We start from the raw sequence: 15,606 nt of genomic DNA on the forward strand, positions 1-15,606 counted from the left end.
ACAAAACTCCTTGCTCACAGAAGACACAGTTGATGTTCAGTCAGCTTGGTTTCCTGGGATTCCCTTCCCAAGAGCCCTGAGCTCTCAGGGTGCTCAGCAGAGCCCTGGGAGGAAATCCTCCTGTTTCTGGAAGGTAAAAACTGACCTGAACCAGGACCTTTCCTAGCTGAACTGGGGGGGAGGGAGGAGCAGAGAGGGCAGCCAAAGGGGATGCCTGCACACCGCCCCCCATTGGACTGTGTTCGCCCAGACTGCCTCAGCCAGGAGTCCAACACCTGTGCCCACCTTCCTGGTCGACCAGATCCACCTGAGAATCACAGCGAACTTAAGCTGCCCACCCTGACTGTAGCTGTGTAGCCCAGGAAAGGGCTTGAGTCCCTTCTCCAAGGGGACCCAGGCGTTTGCTGAGGGCGGGGGCGTGAAGGGAAGGAGGAGCCACTAGGACAGCTGACCCACCCCTTTATTAGTGGTCCTCGGCTCCGCTCTGCGCTGCTCTTCAGAGTTGCTGGTGACAGGTTCCTGGTCAGCGGTGAGAGCAGAAGGCCAGCGCTGCTGCCATCAGAGACACGCGCGCCCCCGGGGGAAGTCCAGGTTAGAAAATGCACTGGCACCCCGGGTGGGAAGCCCCAAGAAGGATGCAACCCTGAGTCCTGAGGTAGAGGGAGCGGGGAGAGGACTGGGAGGGAAGTCAGCTGCCGGGGCTCCAAGAGCTGACGGGATACCCTGGCCTACTGGGCAGTTCTCGAAGCTCCCGGGTTTCTGCTGAAGCCTCAGGTGTCAGCGGGCTTAATTCCATGGAGAGGGTCAGTCCTGAGCAGCTTGCGCAGGAGCTTCTCCCGGTGTGGGCTAGTGTGGCGGGGTACCTGGGTGGCCAAGGCCACCGGCGAACAGGCGGGCGGGCGGGCAATAGGGCAGCGTCCAAGGGGACAGCGGGGAAGGAGGAAAGGGGAGAGGAGCGGACCCGGCCCTAGGCGGGGGGGGGGGGGGGGGGTAGTCGCAGTTCAGGAGCAACCACAGCCAGCGCTTTGACCCTCACAGGGCTGGAGCTGCTCCGGACCGTGGCTGAAGGACCGGTGTTGCCTGCCCAGCTGCCAACCAGTGCAGGTAAGCGTGCCTGCCTGCCTGCGCAAGGAAGAGCACGGGTTGCGGCTCAGCTGACTGGGAAGAGGCCAGAATAGGCTACTTTGTGATTGGATTTTCTGTGACTCTTGGGTCCCCAAGGAGTCTGTCCTTCCTCTAGCGTTCTCTCTCCTCCCTCCCCGTGTACCTTTCTCTGTCTTTTGTCTCTTGGTTTTCATCTCTCTTGCACTCTGGCAGTCTCAAGGCTTGCTTGGCCTTTGTCCCTGCTGGCTCTGCTTGTCCGTCTAGGGTGCACCTGGCTCGCCAGCTTGCTCTCCCTGCACGCAGCAAGTCTGCGAGTGGGCTTCTTGAACGCACAGGCTGTCCGCAGCCCCTTCGGGAGCGCTCAGTCCGCTCCTGCCTCTACTCTAGGCTCTGCTCAACAGCGCGTGGTCTAGGCAAGCCACCTGAAGCCTGGGGCGCAGACCTCCTTGCGCTGCACCCTGAGCTCCCCAAGTCAATGTCCCTGTGCTGCTTCTGCCCTCAGGGACCCTCTCGAGCCGTCCTCCTCCGGGTTAACCTGACAAATGAAGCGGTTACAATGAAGCCAGCCGATGGCCTGTTACCCCTTTAAAAAGTAATTGGAGGGCCCCTGGACTCCCCGGGCGGCTGCCTGGGCTGCAGCTGCCCGTGGGCAGGGTAGCGCAGCTTCCCCTTTAAGACTGGAGCCACTCAACGCCGTGAGTGTGAGGGTGTGTGAGTGTGTGGCGTGTCTCCTCCTCCCCTAGTGACACAGCAGTGAGAAATGCCTATCAGTAACTTAAACCCCCGAAACTCCACCTTCCGGGCCCGCGGCGCGGAGCCGGGCGCTGGGAATGGAGCTAGCCGATTGAGGCCGCCACTGCAGCGTAGCCAGCATGAACTTGGCCGCGAACTGAGGCCGCCAGCGGTTGGCGGGCACGGGGCCACGGGCCACGGGCCACTAGCCACTGGGTGATCTGCAACCGAGCTGGGCTACTCCGCGGGCGCCTGGGGTCAGGCTGCCCAAGCCGGCGGCCGCGCGCCCCTCAGGCACGGGCCCCGCCGCCTCCAGAGCTCGCAGCACGGTAAGGTGATCACAGGAGGTACAACTGCTCTGGGGTCTCGGGGTGTACTAGTAGCCATCATTTGTGGTCCCTATCAGTGATGATTTAGGGCACCCAGTGCAGCAAACTGGTGAACGCCCCAAACTTTGCTTGGACCGCACGGCCCACCTGGCGCTGCAGGCGGCCTCCCGCCGTCTCACCCTGGTCCAGCCAGAATGAGTGCAGCTGCAGGCTGCCGCGGCTCGGCCCCGGTCTCTGGAATCCGCCGAGGGCAGCCGTGTCCCGAGAAGAGAATGTGGAGCAGCACAGGCTGCGAGGCTCCTGTCCCTAGCTGGGGCTGAGCGGAGGCTCGCACTCCCACCCAGCGCCCCCAGCGCCGCTCGCAGCCTGGGCGCCACCGGCCACCGAGCGTCTGCAAGCTAGCTCCGCGAGCCCAAGCAGCTCGGCAGTGGCTGCTGGGCGATACAGTCCCTCACCCTAGTCCGGACTGCCACCGACAGCAGGAGTGTGGAGTGTGTGCGCGCCTAGCCAGCTGCCCTGCGCTCCCTTCCCTGCCAACTCCTGGGGAGAGCTGCTCTGAGCGGAGCCGGCAACCAGTCAGCCCTAACTGGGCTGCTGCCCTGCACTCGCAGCACCCCTGAGCCAGAATGCATGCTTTGGACCGCTGGACATCAGCTAGAGCAGGCGGGAAGCCCCCCTAAGCGCCGCCAAATACTTTTCTCCGCTGGTTGGCTTGGCCAGGCTCCGTCTCAATGCAGTGTGTCCGAAGCCTCCTGGAAAGCTGGTGATGCCCTGGGATCTGATCCGTGAGTAAATTCCAACTGAGGAGACAGTAATCGGATTAGCTTTGCCCGAAAACTCGGCCAGAAAGCCATAGGAACCAGGGCAGACAGATGCGCTTCAGGTTAGGGGATTCACTCACCAGGGCGCTCTGGCAACTGGGTGCGGTTGCTGTGACACCCAAATGTGAGGATGTGCGCGGCGGGCAGGAGTGCTTTATGGCTGAAGGGATTCCCCTGGCTGCAGTGGCTGGTGGCTGTTCGGTGGCAGAAGGAACCCCCCGGGGCGCTGTCCCTAGGCAGACGTGCCATTTGTGGAGAGCCAACCTGGGCAGCTCCGGGACAGTGTCTGCGAGGGTGAAGCTCTGACGGGACCGCCGCACTCTAGCAAAGATGAAAAGTCGCCTCAGCCCGAGCAATTTTTGGAAGAGTTAGCCTGGGAGAGGGCCTGGGTCTCTGGGACAGACTCTGGGAATCGTGCCTCCCACCGCCCGGGGATCAGGTTGTGGTGCTGCAGTGGGCCAGCTCTTGGCAGGAGCGGGCCGCCGTCCGGGTGCCCATCGGCAGGCGGGGTCCACCAAACAGTGACCGGGGCTTCCTGGTCTCCACCGCAGCCCCGGGCCCCAGAGGCCGTGCAGCTTCTTTCCTTGCCTCGCTCTCCCCCACCTCTTCGTGTCTTTATAGATCCCCTCTGCTTCCCACCCCCGCCGTTGCTGCCGCCAACAATCTGCTTTAGAAAAAGCCTCTTTGTTTCCCTGGAGGCTGGAGAGAGGGAAGGGGAAAAGGACGCAGAGGCAGGGGGCGGGGGCGGCTGCCTCCGAGTGGCTCCTAGTCACTGGGGACTGGAGGGCGAGTGTAGGGGAAGGGAGAGGGGACTGCATTTCAGGGAACTCGAGAAGGCGCAGGGAGCTGTTGCCACCAGATCCCTGTGCGTGCCCAGGGCACCAACATTGGACACAGTCAATCCTGGCGCCCCAGAAGTCCAGGCGGGCTGTACAGCACGCTGGCGAAAACCTTGGCGGCAAATGCTCCGCGAGCTGGGCAAAAGCAGCTGGCAGCTGCTCTTGTCGGCCTCGGGCATAGGGGGCGCCCTTTCCACGGTTTCGCTTTGCAAGGGAAGGCCCTGGCTGTGGGGTGGCCGTAGCGCTCCCCGGGGGCTGGAGCACAGATCCTGCCTCGGAGGTTTTTTACTTTCCCAGTGCTGCTCCCTGGCCCTCTGTCCTGCTGCCAACACCCACAGCTCAAATTCTGTCGGAGTTCCCTTTGTTTGGAGGTGTAAAAGTTGAGAGCCATCACCTGTAGGGGTCTTGCAGCCCGGGTGGGTAGTAAGGATCAGTGTAGTCTTGGAACCCAGCACCAATCTGTTACTTCGCCACGAATTCAGAGTCCGGCATTTTGAAGTGTTTAAGATGCATAGCCTGCTCGCTTTATTCCGAGTGATGACCTAGAGGGCTTCTCTCAGACATGTGCTGCCCTTCCACCATCTAAACACTTGTGGGACCTGGGCTGGCACCGAGGAGTGTTCAACAGAATTTAAGAGCAACCTTTCGGCAGCCTGCCGGTCTGTTCCACCCCGTCGCCCTAAGTGGTCAGCGTCTCGGCTCAAAGTTTGTTAGAGAAAGAAACACTGGCAATATAAGAAAGGGACAAATAAGAAGTGGGCGGGGCCCTACTCTGGCCGCCAGGTCTCCGGAGCAGTGGGATCCCTTCCCGCCCCTTCCCACTCCCATTTAATCTGCAGCCGATTTCGAGTTTGTGCCTTTTAGCCTGTCCTTCCCCTATGCCATTCCATCCCCATCTCTGGAAATTAGTTGCAAGTGTTGACTGAACACGTGTTCTCTGGGGTTTGGAGTAGAAAGTGAGGCTCTAACATCATCCCACCTCCCCCCAACAAAATACACACCCCCCCCAACATCTATTACCACAGGAAAGTAATCTAAGGTGAACTATTAGTTCTACCTTCTCCTCCCCCGTTTCTGCTTCTCTTCTGGAGCAAGATCTTTGGAAAATAAAGCTGCTGATGTGCAAGATGGAGCATATGGTGCCTCCATAAGAGAAGCTGAAATGGCCTTGAACCTGCAGGACAGCCCAGCTGTTTGCTGCCAGCCAGAGCAGCTAATCAGCTTCTTCCCCTTAAAGTAACAGCCCTCTTTTCTCCTGATGACCAGTTTGCATGTTAACTAGGCTTTTCTCCAGAGGGAAGAAGCTATGGCCTATTGCTTTGTGCTCCGCTGGTTCTTGACTGCCTGCTCTGCGCTCAGGGGCTGCCGGGCTCTCCCTGGGTGCCTCCCTTCAGCTCTCCTCCCCAGTGCGGCTTCCTTCCAGCCTCTTGCAGGGAAAGGGAAAGCCAGCCTTGGGCTGAGGCATTTCCAGATGCCTGGGAGGAAATCTCCCTGTTCTATTCGTGCTGCCTTAGGAAACACTAGCAGTCCTTTCTCCTTTACCACTTTCAAAATATCACAAAGTGCTGAAGCTCTTTCTTACAATATTGCCTTATAAATCAACCTCTTCCGGCCATGACTGTAGTGATTTTTTTTTAGTACAATGTGCTTTTGCTGGTGGGGATGGGGTGGAAGGACAGCTTGGCATTGGAAGAAAGGCTTCAGGAGATACAAGGAAATTCCATGTTAGGAAATCATTGGCAAAGGGTGACTTCGTCTGTTTTCCTGCCACTGACGCTGACAGTGACATAGATGTGTGGGTTGAAAGAGGAACCTCATTGAATTTTTAAACTCAACCAGGAAATAGCCTGCTGCTGGTGTGGGGGTGGGGGCTACACACTCACTACATTTTAAGGTAGGAGGTTATTGTTGCCCATCCTTTTCAGTGCCCAAAGGTGCTTTTTCCAACCTTGGCCAGCCTGTTGATGATTCATTCATTCTCTCTCTCTCTTTTAAGTTGGTCACCCAAAGGCTTAGAATTCCCTTGTTAATGGATCATTGCTAAGATGTTTCAATTATGAAATGAGTAGAAAGTGATCTTAAATAAAGGGCTCTTCTGACAACAGCTTCCCCAAGTCTCTCCTTTAAAGGCACTTCACAGATTCAGTAACTCCCTTTTGTGAAAGATTCTTTTAGTCTGTCAGCATGTGTTGCATGTTCTAGAAAACTCTCCCCACTAATGTGCAGTGTGAGGTTGCTGACTTTCTCCTCCCTCCTTTCCTCCCCTTGATTTGTATGTGAGTTCCTTGACACTTGAACATGCTATGATGTCTTAACAAAATAGTGATTTTTCTGGAAAAATTAAAAACCAAATTCACCTGTGTCATTTTGGGGAAACAGCTAGATGACAAAGAAATAGGGCTAAGATTTTAAAGGACAGGGAGAAAGAATTGAGGGGGGAAATGCAGAAGGTCAATGAAAGCAATATGAAAATGAAAGTGTTCCTGCTTGTGTCTCCAACAAGTGTGAACTTCTAACTTGCAGAGGGCATTGGACACCTTGGAGGGCCCTCATCTTCTTTTCCAAATGCAGCCATCTTGGGCCTAGTTAGAGCAGGTTTCGTAATCTTTAGCTTGGTCTACACGTTAGGGAATCTTGGTGCTGAAATTAGACTAGCATAGTTCCAAAAGACTCACATAATATAGGTCAAGTTTGCAGCTCTGCAATTGTTTTAGCCAATGCTTTAAGGACTCAAAGGCTTCCACCCACATGTGTGCGCCATTGGATTTGTGTTCTAAATTCACTGTTGATACTGTTTCCCTTACTAGTCCAGGTGTGTGAATGTATGTGTGTATACACATATTGTGTGTGTGTATGTGTGTTTAAATCACATTTTCAATTTTGAGGGTACAGCAGACACAGCAGAATCTGCCACTGTGCTGCTTCGTGTTAATATTGATTTTTGTAAGCCCATGGGAGTGAATATTATGAAAAAGGACCTATTATCTTCTGAGCTCTTTGGCAATTATCTTGCTGCCATAAATGTTGATACACATATAATGGATTCATCTAAAAAACCTCCTTCTCCAAGCAGAAAAGGCTGAGTGTTTGTTGGAGCAGATAGAATGCTGAGGGTGGAATGGAGCAGCCAGATGTCACTGGGGAGGGAGATAAATGATGGAGGAACAGGAGCCGGTTACTATGGATCAGCACAATAAACCAATTCCCATCACGCACCTCTCTCAACGCCACCAGGGGTAGCCTAGGCAGCACCAGTCAGCTATTCCAGCAGGGCAGAAGCTGAACGAAGCTCAGCTGTTTCTGACCCTTGAATCCTTATACATCTTTAGGACTTGGAGGAGGGAAACCCCCGAAGTCAGAAGCTCGTGAAAGGATTCTGTTGCAAAGGCTTTTTGTTGGTTTAATTGCATCGTGGCTTGCTCTGTGAAAGTTCCAGAAGGAAGGAAGAAGTAGAAGCCTGATGGAGCTGGCAGGGCAGTTAGACAGGACTCAAAGGCAGTTAGACAGGGGCTTCTGGGTGGAGGTGAGAAGCAGGAGCTTAGATTGTCTATGTGCAAAAATTGTGGCTGCGTAGTGCAATTAAGTTCAGCTTGCAAATTACCAGCCAGGCTCCCCAATTCCCTCTCCCTACTCCCTTACTTCCCACTCCAATAGCTTTCTTTCTTCACCCCTTTTCATCACCTCCATGGTCTCCCATAGTGCTATAGAGCCTCCAATCTCCTTTTCCTTAATTTCAAAAACAATCTTACACAATCCCAAAAGATGCTTCCTGGGAGCAAGGGGAGGAAATAGCAAGCATGTTTTGGGCCATAGGCACCAAACTCCCCAGAGTAATAGCATCCAGAAATAGGGCCTATGGAGAGTTTGGGCACAAAAAGGGAAAAATCCTTTGCAAAATCTAACACTTTCATTGCCCAAATCATCGCTCTTGGGCCTCCATAGCACGCTGGATTCAACATCTTCTGTCTTTCCCATTCCTGCGAATACCACAACACAGCCCTACCCTGGTGGCTTTCTGACTTAGGCAGCCATTGTCCCTTTCTGTCTGGCCCAGTCTCGTTGGAGCAAATTCCAGCCGTCTTGCTCTTCTCATGTACCTGGCCACTTGTTCTGCCCAGTAAATGGCCATGCAATGGGATTTGGAAAATGCCACTTTTTTTTGAAAGGCTGAGGATTGTCCCCTGTGGCCCAGAGAAGGATGGGGCAGCTGCAGGGATTCCATCTCTTTGGAAGGAACATGATTAGCTGGCTGTTGTGTTTTCCCATTTCTTTCACTTCTGGTAACACCCAATACTAGGTCACAGGGACACATTTCTGCTGACTCTACATCGCTGGAGGCTGCAGCTCCTGGGTTGACAAGTGGCATCTGGGTCAGAGGGGTTGGTGTCTTTGGTCTGTGCCTTCCTTCTTTGAAGGGGAAGTGTAGGCCTTCGGGGACTGGAAACATGGACAAAACAAAGTCAGGTCATCCTGAATGACCATGGCAATGCCACGTCCTCCAAGCAGTTGCCTGTCCCTCCTGTGCCTACTTATGGCTGGCATATTACTCTTCCGGTCTTTGAGCTTGACTCCCCTACTCTCAGCTGCTAGTCCCAAGTGGGGAGTGAAGACCAGATCCAGCTCTGCCTTGTTTTTGTGGCCCTCGTAGCCTACCAAGCAGTGCTCCTGCACAGGGCTAGCACTTGCAGCCTCAAATGATACAGAACTTCAGGGTTGCCAATTAGTCTATTGCCTTTCCGGGGACAGGGGCGTGAGGGCATGACCAAGGGAGATCAAAGCAAGCAGCACCCAAGGAGGCCTGTTACACTGCTTAGCACCCGGAGTAGGCAGAGAGGAAGTGCAGTTCAGGGCAAAGGCGCATTGGTGGTGTAATGTGACCTGATGTGTAGCAGTGTGTGCTGTGCTAAGCCTTGTTAACACAGCAGAGGGGTGAAGTAGACTCGGAGGAGCTGGAGAATGGACATTGTAAGTGAAGGGTCAGTTGGAGGCCCAGGCGCTGGGGCCTCCCAACAGAGAGTGTATGTGACTTGGCTTTCACGTTGCTGTTAGACACTTGGGCAGCTGGTTGCTTGGTGGTGGGGGTCAGGGGGTGGTGGGCTGAGTGGGTTCAGTTACTTTCATCCTTAATGAGATCATAGTGTTGATATCTGCCTTTGGAAGGTGCAGCATTGACCTCAGAATTTTAAGTGGGACAGTAGTTTTTGTGCCATTGCCAATGTCACATGGCTTTGCTTACCTAATTCTGAAAAACTGGCATGTTTTATGCTAGGTTGGGGAGGAAGGACAGGGTTTTTAAGCTGCTTGTCTGTCAAGGATTAATTTCACTTCTAATTGCTACATTTTCTCTACACTTTGCTACATGAACATGTCATAACAAAGCTTAGCAGAATATGCCAGGTGGTTTTGCTGCCATTTCAGAGTCCAATCCAACACACTTGTGTTGGAATAACTGTGCTGATGATTGATTTTTGTTTTAAAGATTTATTTTATTTTTATTGCAAAGTCATAAATACAGAGAAGAGGAGAGACAGAGAGGAAGATCTTCCAATGATTCAGTCCCCAACTAGCCACAATGGCTAGAGCTGTGCTGATACGAAGGCAGGAGCCAGGAGCTATTCCAGGTTGCCCACACAGGTGCAGGATCCCAAGGCTTTGGGCCATCCTCCACTGCTTTCCCAGGCCACAAGCAGGGAGCTGGATGGGAAGTGGGGCTGCTAGGATTAGAACCGGCGCCCATTTGGGATTTCCGGCGTGTTTAAAGCAAGGACTTTAGCCACTAGGTCACAGCACCGGGCCCTGAAAATTGATTTCAAGTCAACATTCTGGTTGCTTCTAGTGATTGCTCTAGCAATGAGATGAAGAGTGCGAGCGCATTAGCTGAAGCCACAGTCCCTCACTGTGAGCCCGGAAAACACGAAGGAGCATAACTATTATAATTGTCCTGGAGCTACCCTGCTGGTAGACTGGTAGTAAGATCTCCCACAGACAGGTAAGGTCATTATCAAATTAGAGTCTTCCAAGAGCCTGCTCTCAGGGCTGAACGTGTTCTGAGCTGGGAAACTAATGCCATCAAAGATTAAGGGAAAGAGCAGTCTTCCCCTGCTCCCTGGCCACACGCACTCCTACCAAGACTCAGGGACCCTTGGCAGTCCTACAGATCTGTCATCCCTGCCTTCACCAAGAGCAGCAGGAGAGGCAACTGCCAGAAAAGCCTCTCTGCCATTTCAGGCCCTGAAAACGCAGAAACCCAGACTGACCAAGAAATGATCAGGTTGGATGTCAGGGTGGTCTCATCTAGCCATGCTGGCAATTGTAGCCTTGTACAGTCACAGTCAGCTTCTGTGTGGGAGACAAGAAGGCAAAATGAACATTCCTCCTTTATTGCCTCCCAAGAGCAGAATTTAACCTTGGAGAGGATATTTCATCCTGAGAGAGCTTGAGGCTGACATCATCTGTTGTCCTCAAAACATCTTTCCTGGAAGGGTGTCCGCATCTTAGCAAAGTGAGGCGTGAAGCCACTGCTACTCGTGTGGCTGCAGAAAGGGTCTCTGGCCTTTTCTGACATGCCAATGAGTTGGCCCTTTGCCAAATCGTGAGCAAAGCAGTTGCGATTTAGTTCTCCCACCATCCTCCTTCCTGGCTCCCAGCCATGCAGCATCCTCCTTCTCTGCCTTGGTGAGACCCCCTTCATCCAGAGAATCTGGAGTCTCTCACTGGATTTGCAAAAGTCACCAGACACTAGACAAAATCTGCTCCTCAGGGCACAAGGAACTTGTCCCTGTAGGAAAGTTGATCCTGCCTGGTTTCCTGAGCGTCACATCATAGCAAAGAGACTATCACCCTTTGGAGCAAGGGCATCTATTTAACTTTAGTAGACTGCAGCTTTCTTAGAGAATGGGTGAAGTGTTTCATGTAAGGTGGGTCCTCAAAGACTCTTCCAGATGCCCAGATATGATGTCTTCAGGAATCCTTTGATACAAGTAGTAATGCCCCTAGTATGGCATTCTGGATTGTGCCTGAGTGGATGGCCATGCCTGGTCACCTTGTGGACACAGAAACACCAGAACAAGGCAGGGAGATTCTGAACTCAGCCTTTCATGTGAGACATCGAGCAACTGTGGGATTTGGAGCAAGTTCATGAACTTGCTGAGCCACAGTGTTCTCAGTTGTCAGATGAGACTATTCGAATGCCAACTGCATCCAGCTTGTAGTGTTGGAAGACAGAGGAGATAATGTTGCTGAGAGAGTACTGCAACTATGAGGCTAAGGGAGCACTCTTGGGCCTCTGGTGTTGCCAGTCAATATTCATTTTGCCTTCTCAACTGTGAAATATTACAGAAGAAAATTTTGATATTAAAATTTGATTTGTCCCTTCCTTTGTCATTGTGTAAATTCCAGTCAGGCAAGCCAGCATATAGGAGACACTGGCTTGGAAAGGACCTCAGAGAACATAAACCTGTCCACAACCCAGACAGTTCAAGGGGATCCTAGTGGCTAGGTGTGCAAGCCCTTAGACAAGTGAAGCCACAGGATCCAGGATGATTAATGGTTTCACTCAGTTCTTCACATTCCAATATGTTCTCACCTGTTATGAGAACATGAAGTGGGTCCTTATTTCTCACTCACCATAACTGAAAGGACCAAACCAACCGCTTGTGAAAATAAGGAGATGGACTCGCCTTGCCCTATAGCCCCCGGGCTGTGTGGAGGGCCCTGTCCTTGGCTAAGCAGGTGTTGCATTCCTTTGGACAGAAGCTTGAGGAACAAGGTACAGGCACCACAAGAGTCTGCTAAGGAACTTAGAGGCTGGCTGCACTCAATTTGCACAGCCCTCTGGCAGCGCCCACATCTAACCCTGGAACATGGCAAGACTTCTCATGGCCAGGCCAGGGCTACTCAGATATCATGGCTGGGGGAACCGATGCTCACCCAAGGTCACATGGCAAGTCAAAGTCCAAGGGACAACACAAACATGAAGACAGTTCCTTGGCTCTTGTTAGACCTTGCTGTTTGCAGATGCTTTGCCTGGCTTTTCTAAAAGTGGTTTCTCATTTCTCGTTTAGATATATAATTCTCAGGTTCTGAACTCAAAGTGAGCTCTATAGAGGAAACAACTGGTTTGCAAAGTACCTGTACTCCTCAGAGGAAAATATTGGCCTTGCCCAGTCTATTGCTATGCAGTGCTGAAGTCTGGACAGCCACACATTTGTAAAGTGGTTCATGTCATTCCCATTCCCACAGGGGAGGGTTAGGAACCTTATAGTAGCGAAAGTGTCCGAAGAGTTTAGGCTCACCCTCTTCTTTTCTAAGAGAAGTACTGTTTGCTTTAAATGGTTTATAAGCAGACAGAGCTGTCCCTCCACCACTCCTTTCTTGTGTTCAACCATTCAGGTTTTCCGGGGATGGTAGAGTGGAGATCATGTTCATAATGAGGGTCATTGGTGGCCACAGTCCCAACAGGGTAAATCCTCCACTCTGTGGCGCCAGCTCCCATAAAAGCACTGGTTCATGTTCTGGCTGCTCTACTTGCAATCCATCTCCCTGCTTGTGGGCTGGAAAAGCAGCAGAGGACAGTCCAAGTCCTTGGGACCCTGTAACCATGTGGGAGATCTGAAAAAAAGCTCCTGGCTCCTGCCTTCAGATCAACTCAGCTCTAGCTGTTATGGCCATTAGGAGAGTGAATCAGTGAATGCAAGACTTTGTCTATCTCTCCTTCTCTCTGTAAATTTGCCTTTCAAATAACAACAAATAAATCTTTTTTAAAAAGGAAAGAAGGAAATGAGGGTCATTATGTCCAGTGGCTCTAATCCTATTCATGTGCTAGACTATCTCAGTCTTAACTTCAGTCTTCACCCAGCTGGGTGCAAAACTGTGCAAGTCATTAGTGAGCAGATGCCACCCAGCAGTTTCTGGCACTGTCATGCAATCCAACAAAATGGTAGTGATTTGTCCGTAGAAGAATTTGGCAGCTGGATGTTGCCTTTGGAAGAGTCACCATTTGACACCACCTTCCTGGAGCTGGAAGAAATTCCTGGTGCTGTTATGGGAAGCCCTGACATCCACTAGCCATCTTTCCAGGTAGGTTGCTCACCACTCTGCTTCTGTTGATCCATCTGTGTGAAGGAGAAATGAGCTAGGAGGGTCCTGAGGGCTCCTCTGCCTCTGACTTTGCACAATTCTCTGAATAGCAAGTCAAACTCTAAGTTACTTCAGCTAATTGTCAAGGATAAGTAATTTATTCTTTCTGAAATTACTGGAAATGTGAAAGCGTAGGGATTTTAATTTTTCATTGAATTGGTGAATCTGCAGTTATCAAATAAATAACAGTTCTAGAGGTTTGGATTTTAAAAATGAAGAGTTGTTATGTATTTATGTAGGACAAAAATATGGGAAAACCAGAACCTCCTCCTGTACACATCCCTCATTCTACCCCTGAGGTTGCTGGATCTGGAATAAAATCCATCCTTGCCCCAGGATTCCCCAGCAAGGAGCTGAGCTAGAGCTCCAGCTTACAGCGCACTTCATAGTTAGGTGCTGACAGAAGCAGCATCCAGGACTCTGGCTTCGGCCGTCAGCACAATATAGAGCTGAGCCATGATGATATCTTGCTACCGAGCAGCAGCTTATTGAAAGGAATTTTTGTCTCCTATTCTTTTCCCCGACAGACTATTTTTAGCTGACAGTAAATATTTGATTTTGTTGGTCTTGTACCAATGTCTAATTTAAAATAAATCACTTTGAAAAATAGCAGGGGCTTTCTGGGAGAGACAGAGAGAGAGAGAGAGAGAGAGAGAGAGAGAGAGAGAGAGAGAGAGAGAAGTGATCCCTAGAGGCCTATTACTTGAAATTATTTTATTTTAAACAGATGGGTTGTTTTAAATTTGACGATGTTTGCTAATTTTGATGATGGAAAAGTAAAAACAAACCCAAGTAACTCCACCCTCATTTCTGTAATGAGTAACAATTTGTCTTGTCTGAAAGAAGCTTTTTAATTTCTCAACTCTTTGCACTGAGTGCTCAGCATTATTTCATTTTTTTTTTCATCACATAAATGTGCCTGCCGCCTTCAGCTCACAGGGTGCTGATCAAATGCTCCCACTTCATCCCCAGCACAACCAATCTTTCTGGGATTTTCTCTTGGTACCGGCTCAGGCACTCTTGTTTAGTGCCCACTCCACCTGCTCCCTCACTTAAAGCAGGACCGTGGGGGGATGCAGAGTTGACTGTGGGAAGGAGATAGCCTGGTTGCCAGGCCCAGCTTCATGGCCTGCTGTGTGACCTTGGACAAGTTCTTTCCATCTCTGGGTCTTAGTTCCTTTCACCACAATGAGGAGACTGGCTTAAACAGGCTCCCTGGGAGGTTTCTCTTGTGATATTGGACTGTTCTATTTGGATAATGTGGCTTGAATAGTACAACCAGTGACCCTTATATCCTTTCTAGGGGAATTAAGTAATGTTTCTGAAAGAGGTCAGTAAACATGTAGGGTGAGAAAATGAAATGGACCAACACTTTTTAGGTACATTGCTTCTCTGTCCACACACTTTCTAATAGCTACTTTTTGGAAGAGTGCATTTATTTTCTCTTGCTCCCTTGTTAAGAGCTGTGGCCCTGATATTTCAGCAAGAAGAAGGGAAAGGAGGACATTGCTGAAACTCCTTCTCTCCACTGTGTGCTCTCTCAGATGGTGAGATTAACATCAGCTGCCTCTCCTCTCCTCCTGGATATCAGGGAAGGAGAGATCAGTATGAAACTGGAGCCAAAAGCAATTCAACACTGGGACTTGGTGTCGACCAATTCAGGAGTTGGTCAAAGTTATTTTGAAAAATGGACTGAACACGGAGGTTGTGTGCGTGTTTTGTGTCCCAGGAACTATTGGAGATGGATACATGGAAGGATGGATGTGCTTTCACACCCACATTCTTTGGCTCACTTGCAAATAAAAATTGCTTGCTGTCAAACATGCAGCCTAGATGAGGTTTACTAGGGACTTAGCTTGAGCAACACAGCAGAGTGAGCAGTTGTTCACCAACGGGAGATGAATAGGTGCTGTAATGGGATGGCTAAGGTATGGTGTTTTCTCCACAGAACCCAACACTTCCATCTGTACCAGGCCTGGAATTCTGGCTCATTCCCTTCTGTACATAACAGCTCACTTTGTACCCAGCTCAATGTGTTACACAGGTGCTGATGGTTTTTGCACATGACACACTCAAGAGTGGCAAGGTTGCTCATAGCCGCTACCCCAAGAAGTCCGTATTGGTCACATCAGGCTATTCTGGACATGTGTGCAGTTCAGGGAAGTCCCTAACAGAGCAGTAGAGTCTGGATGCTCTTTGATTCTGATTGGTTTGAAGCTGGAGCTAGATACGTAATACAGTCAGGACATGAATATGTGTCAGGTCTCAGGGGACTTCAATTGCTCAATGTGTTTTTATTCTGTGTGTGATGGATGGATGGAAGGACAGGTAGCATATAAGAGTTAAGATATAAAAAGCTGCTACCAAATATGCACATTGAAAAGCACTGTACAAAAATAGTGATGTGCCAGGTATGTAACAGTGAATAAAACAGAGAAAGAAACTCTCCTAAAAGGTAGTCTAGCGGCAGACACCAATAATAGACAAGATTAAGAAATACAACATAGTATTCCGAGGCAAGTCATGTTCTGAAGCAACACAAATCAAGCAAGGGAGGTGGGCAGTGCCTGGAAAGGATGGAAATTGTGCTGAGATGCACAGCAAAGACCTTGCTGAGAAAGAGAGATTTGAGGAAAGACTTGC

General features: G+C 50.8%; 1 protein-coding gene across 1 annotated transcript in view; it reads left to right on the top strand.

The window, feature by feature from the left end:
• Window positions 1–1,922: 1,922 nt before the first annotated feature.
• Window positions 1,923–15,606, top strand: part of MAMLD1 (mastermind like domain containing 1) — a 115,453-nt gene continuing 101,769 nt past the window's right edge. Inside the window, exon 1 of the mRNA XM_058658972.1 lies at window positions 1,923–2,165. The gene's annotated coding sequence lies outside the window, so the exon portion shown is untranslated. The remainder of the gene's footprint in view (window positions 2,166–15,606) is intronic.

The sequence above is a fragment of the Ochotona princeps genome, chromosome X (assembly GCF_030435755.1).
Source record: "Ochotona princeps isolate mOchPri1 chromosome X, mOchPri1.hap1, whole genome shotgun sequence".
Classification (NCBI taxonomy): Eukaryota; Metazoa; Chordata; class Mammalia; order Lagomorpha; family Ochotonidae; genus Ochotona; species Ochotona princeps.